A 19,524-nucleotide genomic window follows, 5' to 3' on the forward strand; every position below is an offset into this window, starting at 1 on the left:
CTCTTAGCTCTCTTAACCTCTGAGTCATCTCTTGAGCCCCAGGAAGTTTGATTGTTCTCTGGCAGCCATCCCTGTGAAGCCTGTCAATCATACATTCTTACCCCACCCCTCTGAAGTTTCTGTTGTCTTCTGGTTCTCTCCCTAGTAATGCCTTTCTACTTTGTTGGGAATGGAAACCATCGACCCAGGGGACCAGATCCTGCAGCTGTCTTTCCATCCTGTCCCTGTCATTTCTTTCTGTCATTTCCCCTTCATTGTTCAGTTGATGTCAAATCAGACACAGGAAAGCTGGCCACTGCTTGTTTAGGGTCTCCCCCTTCCCCAACAGGGTTTTTCTGTGCAGCCTTAGCTGTCCTGGAACGAGCTCTATACACCAGGCTGCCCTTGAATTCACTGAGATCCACCTGTCCTTGCCTCCCAAGTGCTGGGATTGAAAGTTGTGCCTCAACTGCCTAACTGTTTTACTTAGTCTTTCAAACATGTTTATTTTCATGTAGCATGTGTGTGTGTGTGTGTGTGTGTGTGTATGTGTGTGTGTGTGTGTCTGTGTGTGTGTGTGCCTACCTGTGTGTTTTTGCAGGCACAAGCACGCATGAGGAGGACAGAGGTCAGGTCTCAGGAGTTCCTGCTCTTTTTTCCTGGGTTCTGGGCCACTGAACTCAGGTTGTCAGGCTTGTGCAACAAACACTTTTACCAGCTTTGCCATCTTGACAGCTCTTGCATTATTCTGTTTATTTTTTAGTTTTTTCATTTGTTTCTTTTATGTGTATGAGTGTCTTTTCCACATGTAGGTCTGTTGCACCACGTGGGTGCCCGGAGGCTTCAGAGGTCAGATGACAACCAACCCCCAGCCCCAAAGTCCTTCCAGAAGTCTCTAGCTCTGATTCTCCAGCAGAGCACTGGTTCATACAAAATTCTCTTCCCTTTTGCACTTTTTACTGAACAGTATCTCTTAGAAGTCATTGCAAATCCATGGAGACAGCAATAGTTCCTCATCTTTAATCAGCAGACAGGACTTTCTTAGCATTTTTATCGTTTTGTTATCTCTGACTTCATCCAGCCTGTTGCAAAAAAAAAAAAAAGATTAATTAAATGGTCTGGATCGGTGCTTTCCTCTCTCTAGCTGAACTGAATGATTATGTAGATGCAGGGCAAAGGGAAAGTGGCCCCTACCTTTTCCACTGACTTGCTGGAATGAAGCAACAATGAGAGATTAATAGGAGAAAAAGATAAACACATCTATTAACATGCTTGAGGAAGAACCACAGAAGTGCCATTACTCAATGAGGTCTACATAATTATACTGTCTTCTTCGTGGGAGGGAGATGGGGAAGATGACCAATCTGAGGAGTCGAAAGGAATATTAGAGGAATAAATGAACCCCAGGCCTAGACAGCAGTTAGTGACGGAGTGTGTTTGGGAATTGAATGGGCCTAGGAGATAGTCCATGGCTTGTGAAAAAACTGTCCCGTTGTGATTACATTCTTTAGTCTTGATTCCCGACTATATGGGGTTAGTTAATGAAACCTAGGGAAGGAAGCAAAAATAACTGTGTTCTTTGGAAATCTGGATTTAGGTAGATGAAGGAATGTCAAAGTAAAAGTGTCCTCCCAGAGCAGCTCTTCTCGAGGGATCTCTAGTTTAAATAATTAGCTTGTTAAAATGCCATATTTCAGGATCAGCATAGATGTTATTTACATTCTTATAAGCACAGTGACTGTTAGTCGATGTTACTATATTGCTTTCAAGCAGATTGGACTGGATCCTACTGCTCCCAACATAAACACAAGCACTCTACTACAGTAGCTGCTGCTGGTGTTAATTTTTTTCTCCCTAATAACTACAGAATGACATCTCATTCCCTGAACTTCCATTTCTAGGATGCATCGAGTTTAATGCATTGCCTTTGAATGAGAATTTGGACATTTACATTATTTATTTTACCACTGGATAGAATGTCTAAGAAATTTTAGGGAGCTGGGGCTACCAGTTAGTGGCACAATATATGTTCAGCATGCATGAAGCTCCTGGTCCAATCCTTATCATCATAAACATATAGTCAAAGTAACTACTTACATTTAATTAAAAACATTCCATCTAGGGACAAGCAGGGTGGAGAACACGTTTAATCCTAGCACTCAGGAGGCAGAGGCAGGAGGATCCCTGTGAGCTTGAGGCCAGCTTGGTCTACAAATCAAGTTTCAGGACAGCCATGGCTGTTATAGAGAAATGCTGTCTCAAAAAACAGAAAAACAAACAAATATGCTTCTATATCCTATTTAGACTCCATAACCAAGTATACTTCCTTTGCTTCAAATTTTGGTGAAAAAGGTCATCATCACCATATCCAGAAGAGATTGTAAAATCTAGTGATATATATATATATATATATATATATATATATCATATTGTATATAGTATATCATGTATCATACATCATACATCATATATTCTATTCTCTTTATAGCCCTGGCTCACATCTACCCATGACCCCAGCTCCAAAGAACCCTTATATCTCTGTGGACTCCAGAATTCACTACACACACCACCTCCCCTGTTAAAATTAAAATAGATCTGAAAAAATATTTAAAGATTTACAGTGCCATTTTTGTTGTTATAGCTTTTGGATACAATTTCTATGATCTGATGAGCTTTCTTCTTATTAAAAATAGAGAGAATTTAGGGGAAATGGCTTAGTGGGTAAAATGCTCACCACAGAAGCCTGAGGACTTGAGTTCTCCATATTCACATTAAACAACAACATCAACAACAACAACGAGTACAGCTGTGATCTCAGTATTGGAGGTACTGGGTAGAGGATCCCAAGATCCCAAGATTGGCCAGTTATTCTATGAGCATTCTGCTCACTGAATGAAGGTGGGTAAATGCTCTTGTTGCCAAACCAGCATGTGATCCCTGTGACCCACATGGTAAAAGAAAAGAATCAACTCCCAAAAATTGTCCTCTAACTTCCACACCAGCATCATGGTGTGAATATCCCTTCCCCAAATAAACAATGTAATAATTGTTCTAAAAAGGTAGAAAGTGATGAGGAAGGTACTTACTTTTGACCTCTGGCTTCCACAAGTGGGAGTACACACACACACACACACACACACACACACACACACACACACACACACACGCGTGCACACACACACACATACACACACACACACAGAGAGAGAGGGAGAGAGAGAGAGATTCTTTTGAAGATTGGGGCATGTGTATGTGTGTGTTGAGAGAAAAAGAAGGAGGAGGAGGAAGAGAAAAAGAAGGAGGAGGAGGAAGTGAAAGAGAGAATGTGTTTATATGCAATATGGGCATACAGGTGCCTGTAGAAGCCAGAAAAGAAAATCTGATGTCCTGGTGCTGGAGTTACAAGACACAGTGAGCCACCCAATCTGGGTGCTAGGAGCTGAACCCCAGGTTCTCTATAAGAGCAGCAAGTGCTTTTAACCACTGACTCATCTCTCCAGCTCCTAATATCTTTGAGTGTCCAGTAAAATTGAGGCACGATCTAAGAAATCTTAAGTCTAAATTGTATTGTAAATGGAGATTTAATTCTAAACTATTTTTATAAGTCCCTTAGCTTATTATAATTCTCAGAAATCTTAAGACAGCACTCTTGCCCTCTTAGGGGTAGAACATGCCTTAAAATGCACATGTTTATAGCAAGCAGCTTAATAGTGTTCGGGATCTGTACACATCGTGAATCTGTCACTGCTGTCAAGGAAGTGAGCACACTTATCCCTAGTCAAAGTTTTCTTCTGAATTTGTTTAGTCCTTCCCCTGTCACCCTCACTGCCCAATCTCTGACCTGTTTCTTATCACTACTAATCTGTTTACATTTATTTATCTAATAGAATCCTGCAGTGAGGAACATTGTGGAGTCACGCTGGCTTTAGTTACCATCATCATTTTGAGGTTAATCTTGGTATTGCATACATAAACGTTCATTTGCCTTCGCTGCTTAAAAAGCACTGTGTTGTATAGCTACATAACTCCCTTTTAAGTGTTCATCAACATCCCCATTTGGAGTTATTACAAATAAGACTTTCAAATGTTTAGTTATTATTTTCAAATGTTTATTATTTCTTTTATGTGTATGCCTGACTGTATGTCCTGCACCATGTGTATCTGATGGCCTAAAAGGCCATAAAAAGACTCCGGATGCCCTAGGACTAGAGTTACAGATGGTTGTGTCACATGGGTGCTAGGAACAGAAACTGGGTCATCTACAAAAGCAAACCATGTTCTTAACCCACCTCTCCTTCTCTCCAACCCTTATGTATTGAGATGGAATCTCACGATGCCCAGGCTGGTCTCAGCTCCAAATGTAACCAAGGATGACCTTGACTCCCGATTCTCCTTCTACTTCCCAAGAATTGGGATTACAGGCATGTGTCACCCCACTGGGCTACAATCAGACTTTTATAGACATTCATATACATGCCTTTATATGGACATGTACTTTTGTTTCTCTTTTGAAAATGTATATATAGTAGCAGGCCTGGGGCACAGGGAAAGTGCAGGTTTAAGAAGTTGCTAAATGGGGGCTCACATAGATGGCCCTGCAGCTGAGAGTGCTTCTTGCTCTTCCCTGGGACCTGAGTTTGGTCCCCAAGCACTCAAGTAGGGTGAATCCCTGTTGCTTTTAATGCCAGTATCAGGAAAATCTGGTCAGCTGGGGCAGCTGTACTCACATGAGCATTCACACACACACACACACACGCACACACACACACACACACACACACACATACACACACACATACACACACAGACAAACACACACACACATACACACACAGACACACACACAGACACACACAGACAAACACACACACACACACAAACACACACATACACACACACACACACAGTCACACAGACAGGCTCCTAAAAATAAATCTTTTAAAAAAACTTTTAAAAGGTGTCAAGTGTTTCCTAATCTGTCAGGCCATCTCATGTTCCTCTGGTAGGGTACTCTACCTTACCTGCCCCGAATCTTTCTCGGTATTTAACATGACCAGTCTTGTGGACATTTAACAGGAATCTCTCTGATATTTCCCAGAAAAAGAACTGGGCTTATTTTTATTAATTGCCAACATAGACCGTCTCTCTGGAGAAACCTTGGTGCACGTATATTTTCTGTGGTGCTCTGTCTGTCTCCTTTGCATTGCTTACTGCCAAGTCCTTGCATGGTTTGGTTACTTAGACTTGTCGAAGAACGGTGAAGGACGGAAGACAGACAGATGGGCACATAGACAGAAAGCTGGGATAATGTGGTCCAGACTCACTGCTGGATAAACCTCAGCACCCTGGAAGCTCAGTCTGTTTAGTATAGAGTTGAAGAGAGGCGGGGTGACTGCATTCAGCTGAACAAGGACTGGGCTATTGTACACAGATCAAGGTGGCATGGTTTATGGGTTGCGGCTGTATCAGGCAGACAGGTTTAGCTAGTCTTGGTAGGAGTACTCTCTGTAGGGGAGCAGTCTTCCGGCTATAAATATCCAGGGACAGAACATTATGGTGGACATTTTCTGAATATACTATTAATATCCACATACAGATACTAATGGAGGGATTTGCCATTTCCCTCTGAACCTCACCCAGGGCTGGAGAAGGTTTTGACATTTTTCCATGGGTTTGGGGCTCTGGGTCCCTAAACATGGCTGTCACAAGTCAACACCACTCATTCACTCAGAACTGCACACACTTGGGGCTTCCTCCCCCCACACACAGTTTGTGTGAAGTCCATCTTTCTGGTTCTCTATGTGACTCCTGTATATCAAATATCCTGAGTTTGAATTCCCATGTATGTCTCCTCTATCCAGGAAATTTGCCTATCCGCACCCCACCCCCGCCATGCACTGAAATCTCTCTAATTCTCTGTCTCTCTCTTTTTTAAATTTATATATTTTTATTATGTGTATTGGTTTTCTGCACGCATGTATGTCTGTGTGAGGATGTTAGATCTTGGAGTTACAGACAGTTGTAAGTTGCCATGTGGGTGTTGGGAACTGAACCCAGGTCCTCTAGAAGAGTAGTCAGTGCTCTTAACCACTGAGCCATCTCTCTAGCACCCCCTCTCTAATTCTAATTTTTGGTTGCTATAAACAAAAGTCTTGTGAGCATCCATGTATGAGTCTCTAAGGGTCTCAGACCTTCATTTCTCTGGTTAATGCTTAAGAGTACAAGGCTGAGGTAACACGAAGTGATCAATGAATCATTCAAGAAGATGCCAGACTTTCTCCAGATCGATCTTGAAATTCATATAAAGTTGAGCTGCATCGTAGAATTGTACACCACTATGTAATTTAACTGTATGAACATCTCTCCTCTGTGGCTTTCTGATTTGAACGGGCCCAAGGCTCTTATCTTTATACTCTCATCCTCATACTCTGTGCAGATTCTTTTAGGAATTGTTTTTATGAAACAATGTCTTATTTATATAGTCCATACTGTCTTCCTGCCTCAGCCTCTCCAGAGCTGGAATTACAGGCATGAATCACATGTCTTCTCTCTCTCAGAGTGGAGCATAGGAAGGGAGATTCCCTTGGAGATGGTACCTGGAACCCCATGGTGCTAGCTGAGAGCTCCCCATCACTGGCTGGATCACAGCACTCCCACTTCTTTCAGATGGCTCCACTCCAGATCTTAGAAGTCTACAGAACCCTGTAATGAAGCAAGATTTGGTACATACTTATCTCTGAGGGTATCTTCCTTGGCTTTAGATCTCTCTCTCTCTCTCTCTCTCTCTCTCTCTCTCTCTCTCTCTCTCTCTCTCTCTCTCTCTCTCTCTCTCCTCTTTCTTTCTGACAAAGTGCCAGAGCTACAAGCCTGTGTCACTGCACCTCATAAAGGCAAGACTGAGGATCAGGAGTCTGTGGCTTTGTGCATTCTAGGTGAAGGGCCTCTGGTCACCTCAAGTATGGCTGTGAGCATGGCTCTGGCAGGCCTTGCCCATCTCCCCAATTCTCTGTGCTTTGCAAAAACCCCTTAGATTGCATTCCTAGAGCTGGCCACCAAGGCCTAGTTCCTTATTTGGCCACTTCGTCCTCCTGAGGCTGACTATCAAAGTCAAGCTATCAAAGTATTGAAGTCCAGCATTAAAAAGCCCCCCTTGGCTGCCCCATTAACACAGCCCAGTACAACTAAACACCTCATCCTAACACGAGGGAGTTCCCCTGGTACCTTTATAAACTGTCATTGTCTATGGGCCTCTTTTGTTTCCTCTCTATCCTTTATCCCCTAGGACAAATATCCCTGAACCCTTCCATCTCCCTATCCCTTCAAAGTGAGCTCCAGCTTCTGGGTAAATTACTTTGGTTCTCTTTTTCTCCAGTGAAAATGCCTGACCCCAGAACCTCATTCAGGTGAGGCTGGTTCTCTACCAAGGAGTCCATCTGTAGCAATCTCTTTGCTTCTTATTTTGAGACAAGATCTCACTCTGTTCTTAAGGCAGGTTTTGATTTTACTCTGTAGTTAGAGCTAGCCTTGAACAAGTCGTCCTCCTTCCCCAGGCTCCTGAGTAACTAGAATGGCAGACCTATGCCAGGAAGCCTTGCTAAATCTCTTTTGAAAGAGGAGCCATACTGTCCTCTAGTGGGGGCAGGATTGGGAGGGGAACTTCCATATAAAATGGGAGGGGGAGGGGCTAGTGGGATGCTGGCATGGAAACTGGGAAAGAGAATAACAATTGAAATGTAAATAAGAAATACCCAATTTAATTAAGATGGAGAAAAAAAGGGAAAAAAAAGAAAATAAGGAAATGAAAAGGATGAGGACAGGAGAGAAAGAAAAGAGGTAGAAGAAAAACACCAAGGGCAAGAGAAAGAAGAAGGAGGAGAAGGAATTAAAAAGAAGAAGAGGGAGAAAACAACATGCTAGAGAATTCCCCATAGTGCCCATCTATAGAATGTGTGGTGTGGCTCAGAAACACAGGAGCAGATCACAGACCTGGAGTGGATCAGCTAAAAATGAACCCACACATTAAGAGACAACTAATTGTATACAAAGATGGTGGTACAAATCTGTAGGAAAAGGTGCACCTTGGTCAAGAAATGGTGCTGGGAAAAGCAAATTTCCATATATGGGAGATTGAAGTCCCTCTGACCACACATGAAGATTATTCCAAATCAATCATGGCCACAAAGTTAAGACCTGAAATGCTTCAGAAAACACAGCACACAATAGCACATAGCCAAGGGAGCCTAAAACTGTGAAAGTCATATTCTTAAGGTGGGAAATGTTCTCAGGAAAAAAACATGAGGGCTTCCGTGAAAAAGAACAACATAACTAATCTACGCTTTAAGAACAAAATAACCAATCAGCCCTTTGACAGGTTAGGGAGAGTGTGGAGACTAAGAAAGATATCTCCAGAGTTCACCTGGCTCATGTGCTGTTCTGAGATGGTGAGGAAATAAAGAAAGAAGACAGGCCCTCCGCTCTCTGCTTCTCCTGTCCACCACCCCTCTCTCTCTCTCTCTCTCCCTCCCTCTCCCTCAGCTTTTGATTCCCCACGCCTAGTCTAGTGGTATCTGGAATGATGGGAAGAAAGGGGGCTTTGGATAACTATGATGTTTCAGAGGAAGCAAAAAGACCAAGGTATGCAGGAAGAGGAGTGTGCCCTTCAGTTGGATCTTGATCAACTCTGCCTCCTGCATTTGTGGGAGCCTCAACCCCCACACCTGGTGCCTGTGATGGTGTAGGACTGGGAGTTGGAATGGCAGAGGAGTGGGAGTGGGGATGGCATCCCTGAGCAGTCGACAGACCCTGCCCTGCAGGCCCTCCACCCCCCACCACCACCCCAGGCAGCCAGGACTCCAGATTTGTGGAGGTCAGGGCCTCCCAGACAGCAGACCCAGCTGTGCAGAGGATCCAGCAGCCCAACACCACCAAAGGGCAGAACACAGCAAAGCTCGGAATGGACAAAGATGCAAAGCTTTGCCTTAAGGCCACCAGCAACACCAAAGCGTGCATTCCAGTGCTCACATCTGAGCGAGTGGAGGAGATCGTAGATAGCCAAGGATGATGGATTAAGGCTCTGAGGGCCAAGACCAATACCCATATTGAGACAGATGTGTGAGATGAGGAGCCAGTGTTCATGGTGACTGGGAGGCAGTAAGAAGTGTTCACAGCCTGGCAGGAAATCATCTCCGAAGTGTGGCTTTAGTGTGCCCCCTGCTCTGCCAGGCCAAGCGATGATCCCTGTATGAGCCCTACCATGTGGTGATGCTGGTAGTGTGCCCAAATTGTATCCAGCAGCAGACCAACACTTACATCATAACTTCCAGCCAGGACTAAGACCTGGTGTTTGAGGTCAACAGTGCCTGGGTAACTTGGAAAGTAGACAGCACCGCAAGGAAGGAGATAGCAAGGTACATTACGCCACACACTGGCAAGATTCTTGAGTAGAACAGGGATGGTGACTTCCTGGGTGACAATAAGATTGACTTCATGGCTGTCAGACTCCATGCAGCCCTGGATAGCCTCTACTCAGATGCCTGGCCCGTGTTTGCTCCAGGCTGTAAGCCACTCTCCACCTTCAGGCACAACAACCTGGGCTGTATATTTGAGTGTGGCATGAACTCATCTTTGAGGCCCAGCACTTAGGCTAGCAGGGCAGGGACATCAGCTAAGGTGGATATCTGTTTCCAGCAATGGTGTGGGCAGGCAGGAATTGTACTATGGAGTGAGAGGTAAGCCTGCCCACCCCCACTGCTGATGGAGTTCTTACCAGGAACTCCATCTTCACACTGGTGCACTTCTCTTCTGCCTCCTACTACTTTTCTTCAGCCAAAGCATATGCAGAACCCCCAGGTGAGCATTGATCTCCTGCCACCAATGAGGGGTCCTGGACAGGCTCACATAGATGCAGTCCAGAGAGACACAAAGAGTTTCTCTAAAGTGGGAGTAGGAAGGCCTGCATCCTCTGCTTTGAGAGAAAAGTGACAGCAGCCCTGGTGTCCAGAGGACATAATCTTGTCTGGATGGAGGGTGCAGTATGCATCTGTGAGAGGACAGACCAAGATTGTCCTGTCTGTCACATCACTGCCACACAAGCTATCTGAATATTTTTCCAAGTTCCATGTCCCTGGAAAATTGGTCTGCTCCCTAGGGTACAGCCATGGACCTGTAGGGATTGTAGCAACTACAGGGTAAGTTTCTAGGCAATAATCATCTCAGTGGGATGGAGAAGGAGAGGAATGAGTGGCTACGGGTGGGGCAAAGTCCAGAGCCTCTGGTTACACTTTGGGAGTGGGCTATAAATTTTACTAATGTTACAACTCTGATACATCAACAGACCCTTAAATCAGGAAGCAGTTAAGAGAAGCTTTTCTTTAGCTTGAAGTGGCCACCAGGACAACCTGACCTTTCCCTTCTCCCTATCTATGTGACATTAGGCATCTTCCTCTGCGCAGTAAGAACAGGGAGAATTGCTGTCTGTAGCTAGAGGTGCTCTTAGTGATCCCCAGTCATTTGGTTCTGACCTCCGATCTCGTAACGTGACCCCTTACCACAACCCACCCTTTTCCTGAGTTCCCAACAGATAAGGAGAGGGGACCTAATAAGGTTCTACGTACATCTTCTGGGAAGGAGCAGGATGTCAATCAACAAAGGGCTCACAACTCACCTGTCTCACACGGCTGGGCTAGAGATCTGAAGGAGGCTTCTCTTTTCCCTCCAACTTTTTGCTTGTCCCTTCTTCAAATTTTTTGCTGTGGACTTGCCCATTCCTTTTTTTGTCTTTGTTCTTTTTTCCTATCCCTTCTATTCCCATTTTCTATCCAGCTGTTAAGTGCAGTCCCTGGTTCCTCTTGCCTCTTCTAGCCCAGCTTTGGGCATAACATCTTCCTGGGAGAGAAGTCTAGAGAACATTTTGATAGCCCCCTTCCCAGGTTCTGATCCTGTAGTGGACAGCCCCTTCCCCACTCCTGCAAAGACTCAATTCCAATTCCTGATGGAATGTAGATTTAGATCCAGACAGTTTGAGACTGGAAACTAATAATGGGTACATAGTGGAAACTAGTATCAGGGTTCATAAAAGTTTGGAAACCAACCTTTATCTTCTGTGGGCATTATGCTGAGGGTGCAGCATGTACGTATCACAGATCACCTGCCCGAGGGAAGGGGAAGCAGATTGTAGGAAATATCCTGGATCTGGAGAGGTGTGGTTGGGAAGTGTCCCCTCCCGCTCCCTAGCAGTGGCCCACCCCTGACCTCTCTGCACCTAGCTGAACCACTATTGAATCCTGATTAAACACAAATCATTATGCTATGTCTTCCCCACTGCCTGAGGAGAGAGCTCAGCTTCTTGGTGATGGGTTACGCCAGGGCAAAGCAGGGTTGGGGTGCAGTGGAGCCTCTTCCAAGAATCAGGCATTGTGATAGGTCTAGCACCCTTTGTGCTCCTCTTGCTCATTTATGTCAGTCAGCAGCCTCCTACCCTCCTGGTTCTGCTGGCTGGGCCAGGAGCAGGTGGGAGACCAGGAGGCCAGCAGATGCTTGTATGTAATAGGGAGGGAATACTCTGAGCTCTAGCTCAGGAGTCCCACTCTTCCTGGCTGGAGAAGGGATGTGGGAGGAAGGCAGACGGAGGTCTCTCTCTTTTGCCTCTTGTCAATTAATTTACCTCTCCACAACTTCACCCTCTGGACCACCAGCCTGAGAGGGGAGATGCAGGAGGTCACAGCCATTTCACTGACAGGAATGAGTTCCAGTCAGGACTTGTCTCTCTGTATGGCTCTCTAGAGTGGGAGGTCAGAGACATAAGCTTCTCTCAGAACTGTGACAGACAGATCCCATCCACCTAGTGAACACTGAATTCCATCCTTCAATCCTCCAGCTGCAGGCCCTCCATTCTGCTTCAAATAGGTCTTAATACAGCAAGATAATAGGAACAGCCAGCTGCTTCTAATGCTTAGACATTCTAGCTCATGTTCTGTCTCTGATGACATTTCACCTGACCCTAGCACTGCAATTTTTATTTGTATGGTGCTCATGTGTGATAGTCAACTGGTCAACATCAATAGCACAAGAAATCCAAATGGAGGAAAATGTTACTGAGTTAACTCCTGTATTAATAGCCTATAGGAAGGTATAAGGGGAGTTTCTTCATCAGTGACTACTATGGGAGCATGGTGTCCCATCTGGAGATGTGCCATTAGAAGGCATCATTATCTGAGCAGGAAATTCAGGTCAGCATGCCAGTCAGCAGCTCTCCTCTGCCACTCTGTCAGCTCTCTTTCACTTCCTGCCTACAGGATCATGCCTCGTCTGAGTTCCTGCCTTGACTTCTCATCACAGATGGACAATGGTCAGGAAATAGGAGCCACATTAAATCTTGACAATGGTCAGGATATAGGAGCCACATTAAATCATTTGTGCTCCTTGTTGCTTTTGGTCATAATGTCTGTCAAATCACTGCAAAGTAACTTATGCCAGACACACATTTTTGTACACTGGTCCACATCAGGCAGTGGTTGTTTTGTGGCAGAGCAAGAAGAAAGGGAGGCTGATAGACCCTCCCCCCACTTTTAGAAAGGGTATTGTTGGGCAAAACCTTGGGGGATGGGCAAGCCCTAACTGTCAGAAACTGTAGTTTAACTTACATTGCCTACTTTACTGCCAGATATGAGGTACTCAGATACTCTGCCTTTATCTCCACAAGAGGTTTCTCACTTTGGAGCATGGAGGTCCCAAATCAGGGTTTCTCTGTGTAGCCCTGACTATCCTGGAATTCGCTCAGTACACCAGGCTGGCAAGTAACTCAGAGATCCACCTGCCTATGTTGCTGGAAGTAAAGGTGTGCACATCCACCACAAGGCTTCCTCCAGGCATTTGCAATCATTCAACTACCAAATGTGGAGGGTCTAGTGACCATGCCCAGGCACCAGGCACAGGGATATCAGCTAATGGGAAGCAGGCCCAGTACCCAAGCGAACAAAGTTCAGAGGGGCAGGAGGAATACATTTAGACATTCTACACAGTAGAGTGATGGTCTTGCTACAGCAATCTCTCCTAAGGTGATCAGAGGAAAGGATTCCTTGGCCCCTAGCACCTAAAGTAGACAGCATGGATAGCCATAACCCCATGGGTTTGAGGGACGTGGGAAGGGAATCAGCCATGTTTGGATTCTTTTCAGAGTTAAATCCTAATGGCTCCATATTCTGCGTGCAGGCCCCAGCCTATTGGCCTCCACAGTTGAACAGTGAAGAGGCAGGAAGGACTGAGGCTGCATTTGACCTGGCCCATGGTGAAGTCCTGCACTGGATAACAGTCACTGAGAATACCTTGGGAAGGAATATGAAGGTGTCCTGAGGAAGCAGATCTAGGAGTGCACTTTTCCTTTCTAGAAGGCTGTCAACAAAACTGAAACAGGACTCTGGAGACATTCCTGTCTCCTATGATTTAGATGATGGAAACTGAGTGTACTAAATAATGAAACTTCACTAAGAGTCGGGACAGAAGGTGGCTTCTGTACCAGGTGTCATCACACCAGTCACAGAATGCAGGGGAAACAACATCAGGTCTTTGACATCAGGCTCTAGAGAGTAATGCTGTAAGGTCTAGTGAAAGAATGCTGACATAGGTGTACTGTCCTACCACCCAGAAACACAGCTGTGACTGAGACATTTCTAGTGCCCAAAGTTTTGATTAATGCACAGCTCCATGCCTCTGAGAAATGTGATACCTCTGTCCATGGGAGGGAGTCCTGGCTGAATTGGACAGCTCCCATAATCTGTTTTATGGGAGGCCATATGCAAGCACAGACTTAGGACAGTCATAGTGGCCTCAGAAGATGAGGGAAAGAAAACACAGTCCTCAGTACAGCTGGATCAAGATACATCCATGTGTAAGGAAGACATTTAGGATGTCTTTTCTGTGATTATGAATTTGATCCTGGCAACTTGGTAGTCCTTAATAAAACTAAAATTCTGTCTTATTTGGCCCTTTCCAAGTACCCAGAACTTCCTTTCTTCCTGTTCCATGCATGGGTCATAAAAATCAACCCTTCCTTGAGGCAGAGGCTTACAACCAGACCCTGAGGCTGTGTGACGCCTCATTGGGCTTGGTAGAGGTCACACAACAAGTGAGATTTCTGGGATGCTAGTGGTTGGTATCCTACGTCTGCTGGGCCTATAGAGGGAGGGAGGAGTATCTCAAGGAATGACAGAAAGGTGTGTTTTCCTGATTGGCTTTTGCCTCCAAACAATGGGGTGAGGACATATCACTTCTAAGGAGACATAGGCGCTCCATCATGAGTTCCACTATAGGTTTCTCCCTCAGGAGAACAATTAACCATCAAGGCAGGATGCTCCCCATTTGGAAGAAGACAGACAGAAAAGCTTTCAACATCCTCTGAGGCTTGCCCTACAACTTTCCAAAATTACTTCCCATAAAGGGATAGGGCAATGTCCCTGAAGGAAGGAGGGCGCACTGACATCGGATCAGACCGCCAGTTCATCATATGTTCCACAGCAAATATTCATTCATTCATTCATTCATTCATTCATTCATTCATTCATTTATTTGTTCATTCATTGTGTCAGTCATTCTGTTTCTCTCCCACCACAATCCTTCACTCTTCACTGAAGAAAAATGTGCCTACAATGTCCCTAGTGGCCCCTGCCCATGAACCAATTTTCCAGATAACACATTTGGTGCTTCCAGAGAACGATAGCAGGATTCTTTTGGATTTAGTTCTTTGAACTCAATTCTCTATGTCATGACAGTCACAGAAACGTTGGCAGACTGCTGCCTCCCAGAGCACCCAACTGCCATGCAGTATGTTTACCTCTTCTGCACTTGAGTGGTCATGGGTTCTTTTCTTTTGTTGGGATCCCTATTCTGCAGTTGTGCATTGTTTCTCCTTCAGTGAGCCATAGACATCATTATATTCACTAAGGTCCTATTGTGCTATACAAAGACCCTGGAAGAATTGCTAAGTGAGTCTTCACATATTACTGAGAACTTGAGAGCTTGGAATAGCTGGCAGGACTCAGGAAAGCAGCCAAGATTTTCTTGCAGATTGCCCTCTCTAGACATGAGGAGACTCAAGCTGTATTGCAAGGGCAGAAGAGCAGGGCCTCCTTGTGGACACCTAGGAAGATACCAAGGTCAAAGATCCCACTGTACTCAGGGTGTGCCCAAGAGTAGTGATATTAGTCCCTGAGAATCCTTTTACATGGGTCCAGGTTTAGCCCTCATAGAGGATGACATAGGGACACTCAGGAAGAAGTACAGGGTTACACTGAAAATAAAGGGAGGAAGCCTGCCCTGAAATGCTGTCTCTTAGCACTTGTAGGACAAGAGGGAGGAGGGATTACTTAGAGTCAGTGAGTGTTTAGGACTGAGCTGGGCACTTCAACTTCTGGGTTTCAGTATAAACACAGATACTCAGAGACATTCTCTAACTTTTATGTTCATAGTCCACCATAAAGAGATCATTGACATTGCCCTACGAATTTCAAGGGAGAAAAGCAAGCATTTTTGAAGAGTAATGTACATTCTAAAAAGTGCAGGTTCTGATCAGTGTCTAAGAGAGGTCACACAACAAATGAGATTTCTGGGTCTCCTCATTCAGCAGCCTGCTGCCCCCTTTGATCTCCTGAATCAATTATTCCTCCCATTGCATCTTCCCAATTCTCTTTTAAAGACTCCATGCTGTCTCTGGACAAATCTCTATTACCATATTGTCTACTGCGTTCAGGAGGCTGCTCATACTCCAGTATGAGATGGATATGACTTAAAATGCTATTTTAATCAGTTATGATGTGTACATGATATGCTAGGATGTAAGCCTGGGAACACTGGTTTTTCAAAGAGAATCTGTACTTTTCCCTAGCTAGAGTCTGACTTATGTCCACAATAGAAATCACTTTGTCTGTGGTAGGCTAGTTTTGTAGACTGAACCACTTTTTAATCTCTATAGGACTCCTTCTGAGTGTGGGTGGGCTTTGTTCAGGCATCTTTTTCCCTCAGGTTTTCTCCAGGGACCAGAGGAAAATGCATTTGCAATTAGTACTCATCAGGTGACACATGAGCCGATGCCCAGGGACATCCCTCTCTGGACTACAGAGGCTGTCCTTCTCTTGGTTTTCATATGACGGGGGCTTCATTCTATCAGCACTTCAGTGCATGCTAAACTCACAAGCTACAGACAGGAGGCCTGTCTCTAAACACAATTCCTAGGTGTGAAACGGTTTGCCATTTCAATCTTTGGAAGAATCAAGATGGAACTCTTTTGAACTGCAAGAGGTAAAACAACCCTGAGAGTCCTGCCTTCATTCTATCCTCTGCAGTTTGCAAACAGATTGCAAGCACCTTATTGCCAAAACGGCAAGGGATCTGCTCCTGAACTTTGCTGCGGCTCGCATAAGGGACAGCCACAGAGTGACACTGGGAGGCCTCACTGTATCTAGGGCTCCCATTCATGAGACAGCAGAAGAAAATGTTAAGCATGGAGACAGTTTTCCCCATGACATTTCTTCAGATAGGTGTGGTTATAAACACAGCAGCCTGAACAGGCATGAACAGAATCAGTGCTTCTTAAATTAATGGGAAAAATTGAAAGAGAAAAAATTGTGGGGATAGAAAATGTATGGTCATGGACAAAGTCTTTGTGAAGGCCTTCAGCCTAGCCCACATTTATGGTATGATCCAGTAGTATTAAGTATGTCTCCATTATTTTCTCATACTGTCACTTCTGCACATATGATATGTGTGTAATAGAAGTCACAGCATGTGGAATGCTGAGGTGATGTGGGCTGCATAGTTCTCACTTGGAATAGTCTGTGACTTTTCCTCACTCATCTTTGGTTTCTCAATATCTTCTAGCAGATGCCTTCTCTGGGGCAACTGTCAAAATTGGTACATGAGAGGGTTTATCTGGCAAGGTAAGGGACATGGAACTTTGTTAGGATGTTGTCCTGCAGCTCACCCTGTTCCCTATACAGAGGATGTGCCCTGTTCTCTTATCCCAGAGAGCTTCCTGCCCAGACTGCACTCAACATTACCATTGCATGACTCCCTCAGGACAATGTCTGGGGCCCAGAAGGGTTCAGGTTCACAAGTTACGGCTCTAGCCTTTGGGAAGGACAAAGTCAAACACTTGATACTGCTGTCTACATAAGCAGCTGGTTTGGGCTTTGTTTGGGGGTTGGGGATAGGATTGAATGCTACTGCAGTCTCTTCAGATAGTTTCTGTTCCCTTTCCTCACACAGTTAGCAAGGTTCTTCTGCCAGGATTAATATTCATTTACTTTTTTTAAGAAAACAGATGTTCTCATGGCACAACCCTTGAAGGTTGAATTCAGAGATACTGGAGAACAACAATATCAAAACAATGTAGTAAGATGCTTCTCTGTGCCTTCCTCGCAATATATTTATGCTTTTCAGGTCCCTGCAAGGCCATGGTAGGATAATTTACAGAGTCAAGCCTTCACAGCTATACAGGAAAGCAGCATGTACTGAATGCCTAGGTTCTTCTTTCTGAAGAGGATGGCCATCAATTGAGGTTGAGAATTTTCCTTGACCTCTGCTGAGATATACAGGAAAAATCCCAACATATGGACTTGAAATTGAGCTAAAATAGATACATAGGAATCATTTGGTTTCATGGGAAAAAAAAAACACGTCTCCCGGGACTATAGGGACCAAACCCCAGTCCAAAGCACAAACATATCCACAGAGTGTTTTCCTTTTTTTTTTTTCCACTTATAATTCCCTCATGAATGATCCATGAAAACAGGACCTGGAGAGGTGGAGAGTGTCCCTCTCACTACCTCAGCACAGTGCCTGTCTTGACTGTTACCTTCAGAGCCTTTTTCTTCCTAGTGAAAATGATCAGCACCTATGTAGGAGATTGAATTAGGTTGGTCCCCCTAGGGTCATGTGCTTCAATACAATTCCTAGTTGGGACAACAGTTTAGGAAGAATTAGGCAGTATAGTCTGGGGAAGAGCTGTGTCCCTGGGGCTGGGTTTACAGGTATCAAAAGCCCAGGCCATTCCAATTGATTCCCTCTCTGCATCCCACTTGTGGTCCAAGTGAGCTCTCAGCTGTTCTGTTCACAATGGTTTTGATGATCCCAGTAGATACTCAACTTGTAAATGAGTTTAAAGCACACATTCACTTTATACGTTTGCTGCCTGGGTCCTGGTGTATTTTTGCAGCGAATGTAAGGAACATGCAGACCTTAGTAGCTATTGCTTTAGTGGATCCAATGCACTGAAATTTACTCATTCAAAAGTCAAAGCCAGTGGATATTTTAGTGCCCTTTGCTGTTGAGTCTATACCAACATTTGGGAATGCTAAAGGCATGTTATTGAAGGGAAGAGCGATCCACTGTCCTGGACACTTGGAGTACTTATAAATCTCAACAATGAAAAGCATGAGCGGTGATCCTGCTATCAGAGGCTTCAGAAATGCAGCTTATCCAAGCTGAAGCCAGTGCTGGCTGAAGCACATAGAGAACAACTGCCCGAGTAACCCCTTCTTCTAAGTGACCCCACACGCTTTCCTGAGCATGGAGCACCTGTGAAGTCAATGTTGAATAAGATAGACTCAGGTAGACTAATTCTGTGGTCTTTTGCTGATACCACATCTGGGTTACACAGGTATTTGTTTACGTCTTCTCAGGCAATGCCACCTTGGTGCACATATAATGCTTTAATGTGAGAAGATAGAGGAATATTAATAAGAATATTTGATTTTGATCCTGGTAAACAAGTACTATTACCTTCATATATCAGTCTGCAATTTGCAAAATGTATTGATGTTTAATGTCTCAATAAACAATGTCAAGATAGTGGCAATACTTTATGTCTGGCACTATCTGCCCAAATAGAATTCTTTGACTCCTCCTCTTGCAGCAGCCCCTCCTCCATTCTGAGGTCAAAGAAGTTTCCCGCTGGAACATACTGAGTATCTAGCTGGAAAGGATTTGATGTTACTAGGACCTAGAAGAGGTTAATGGTAATAGGATGATGTAGTGTACAATGTCAATGTTGTGATGAACACTCCCATACAAGCATACCATTTCATTTCCTACTGCGTCCTCCCTGCTTTAGAGGACCTAGGTTCTTGGAAGATATGGGTGGGTGGGGGGTTGTGGTTTATCTTCAGAGACTTTTGAAATAACAGAAAAGGAAACAGGAAACAACAGGGAAGCTCTCTCTTATGCCCATTCTGATGAGACACCCAATTTTCTGAGAGGGTGATGAAGGTTTCCTTGTCCAAGTCTTCCTTAGGCGACAGTGGAATTTCCTGTTCTGATGTGCTCATGTGTTCACAGGGGCGGACCCATCTACAGAATACAGGGCACAGGCAGTATCTGCTCCTCCTCTTGGGACAGTGTAGAGCAATGGAAAGCATGGGAGCTCTTCTTGCCCTCCTGTGTCCTGACAGAGTCAGGGCAGCAGGTCCATGCTCTCCTGAAGGCTGGTAAAGGAGGAGGACACAGTTGGGCTCACAGGCCCTTCCGTTGGGTGGAAGACAAGACATGAAGGGGTGT

General features: G+C 44.7%; 1 long non-coding RNA gene and 1 pseudogene across 1 annotated transcript in view; one reads left to right on the forward strand and one right to left on the reverse strand.

The window, feature by feature from the left end:
* Nucleotides 1-564: 564 nt before the first annotated feature.
* LOC148004532 (uncharacterized) overlaps nt 565-19,524 on the reverse strand; it is a 107,235-nt gene continuing 88,275 nt past the window's right edge. Inside the window, exons 2-3 of the long non-coding RNA XR_015624526.1 lie at nt 6,576-6,681; nt 565-1,061 (exon numbers count right to left, since the gene is read on the reverse strand). This is a non-coding gene — a long non-coding RNA (uncharacterized LOC148004532). The remainder of the gene's footprint in view (nt 1,062-6,575; nt 6,682-19,524) is intronic.
* On the forward strand, nt 8,583-13,329 carry LOC148004533 (RNA-binding protein MEX3A-like; annotated as a pseudogene).

This window comes from Rattus norvegicus, chromosome 7 (genome assembly GCF_021556685.1).
Source record: "Rattus norvegicus strain SHRSP/BbbUtx chromosome 7, alternate assembly SHRSP_T2T, whole genome shotgun sequence".
NCBI classification, from domain to species: Eukaryota; Metazoa; Chordata; class Mammalia; order Rodentia; family Muridae; genus Rattus; species Rattus norvegicus.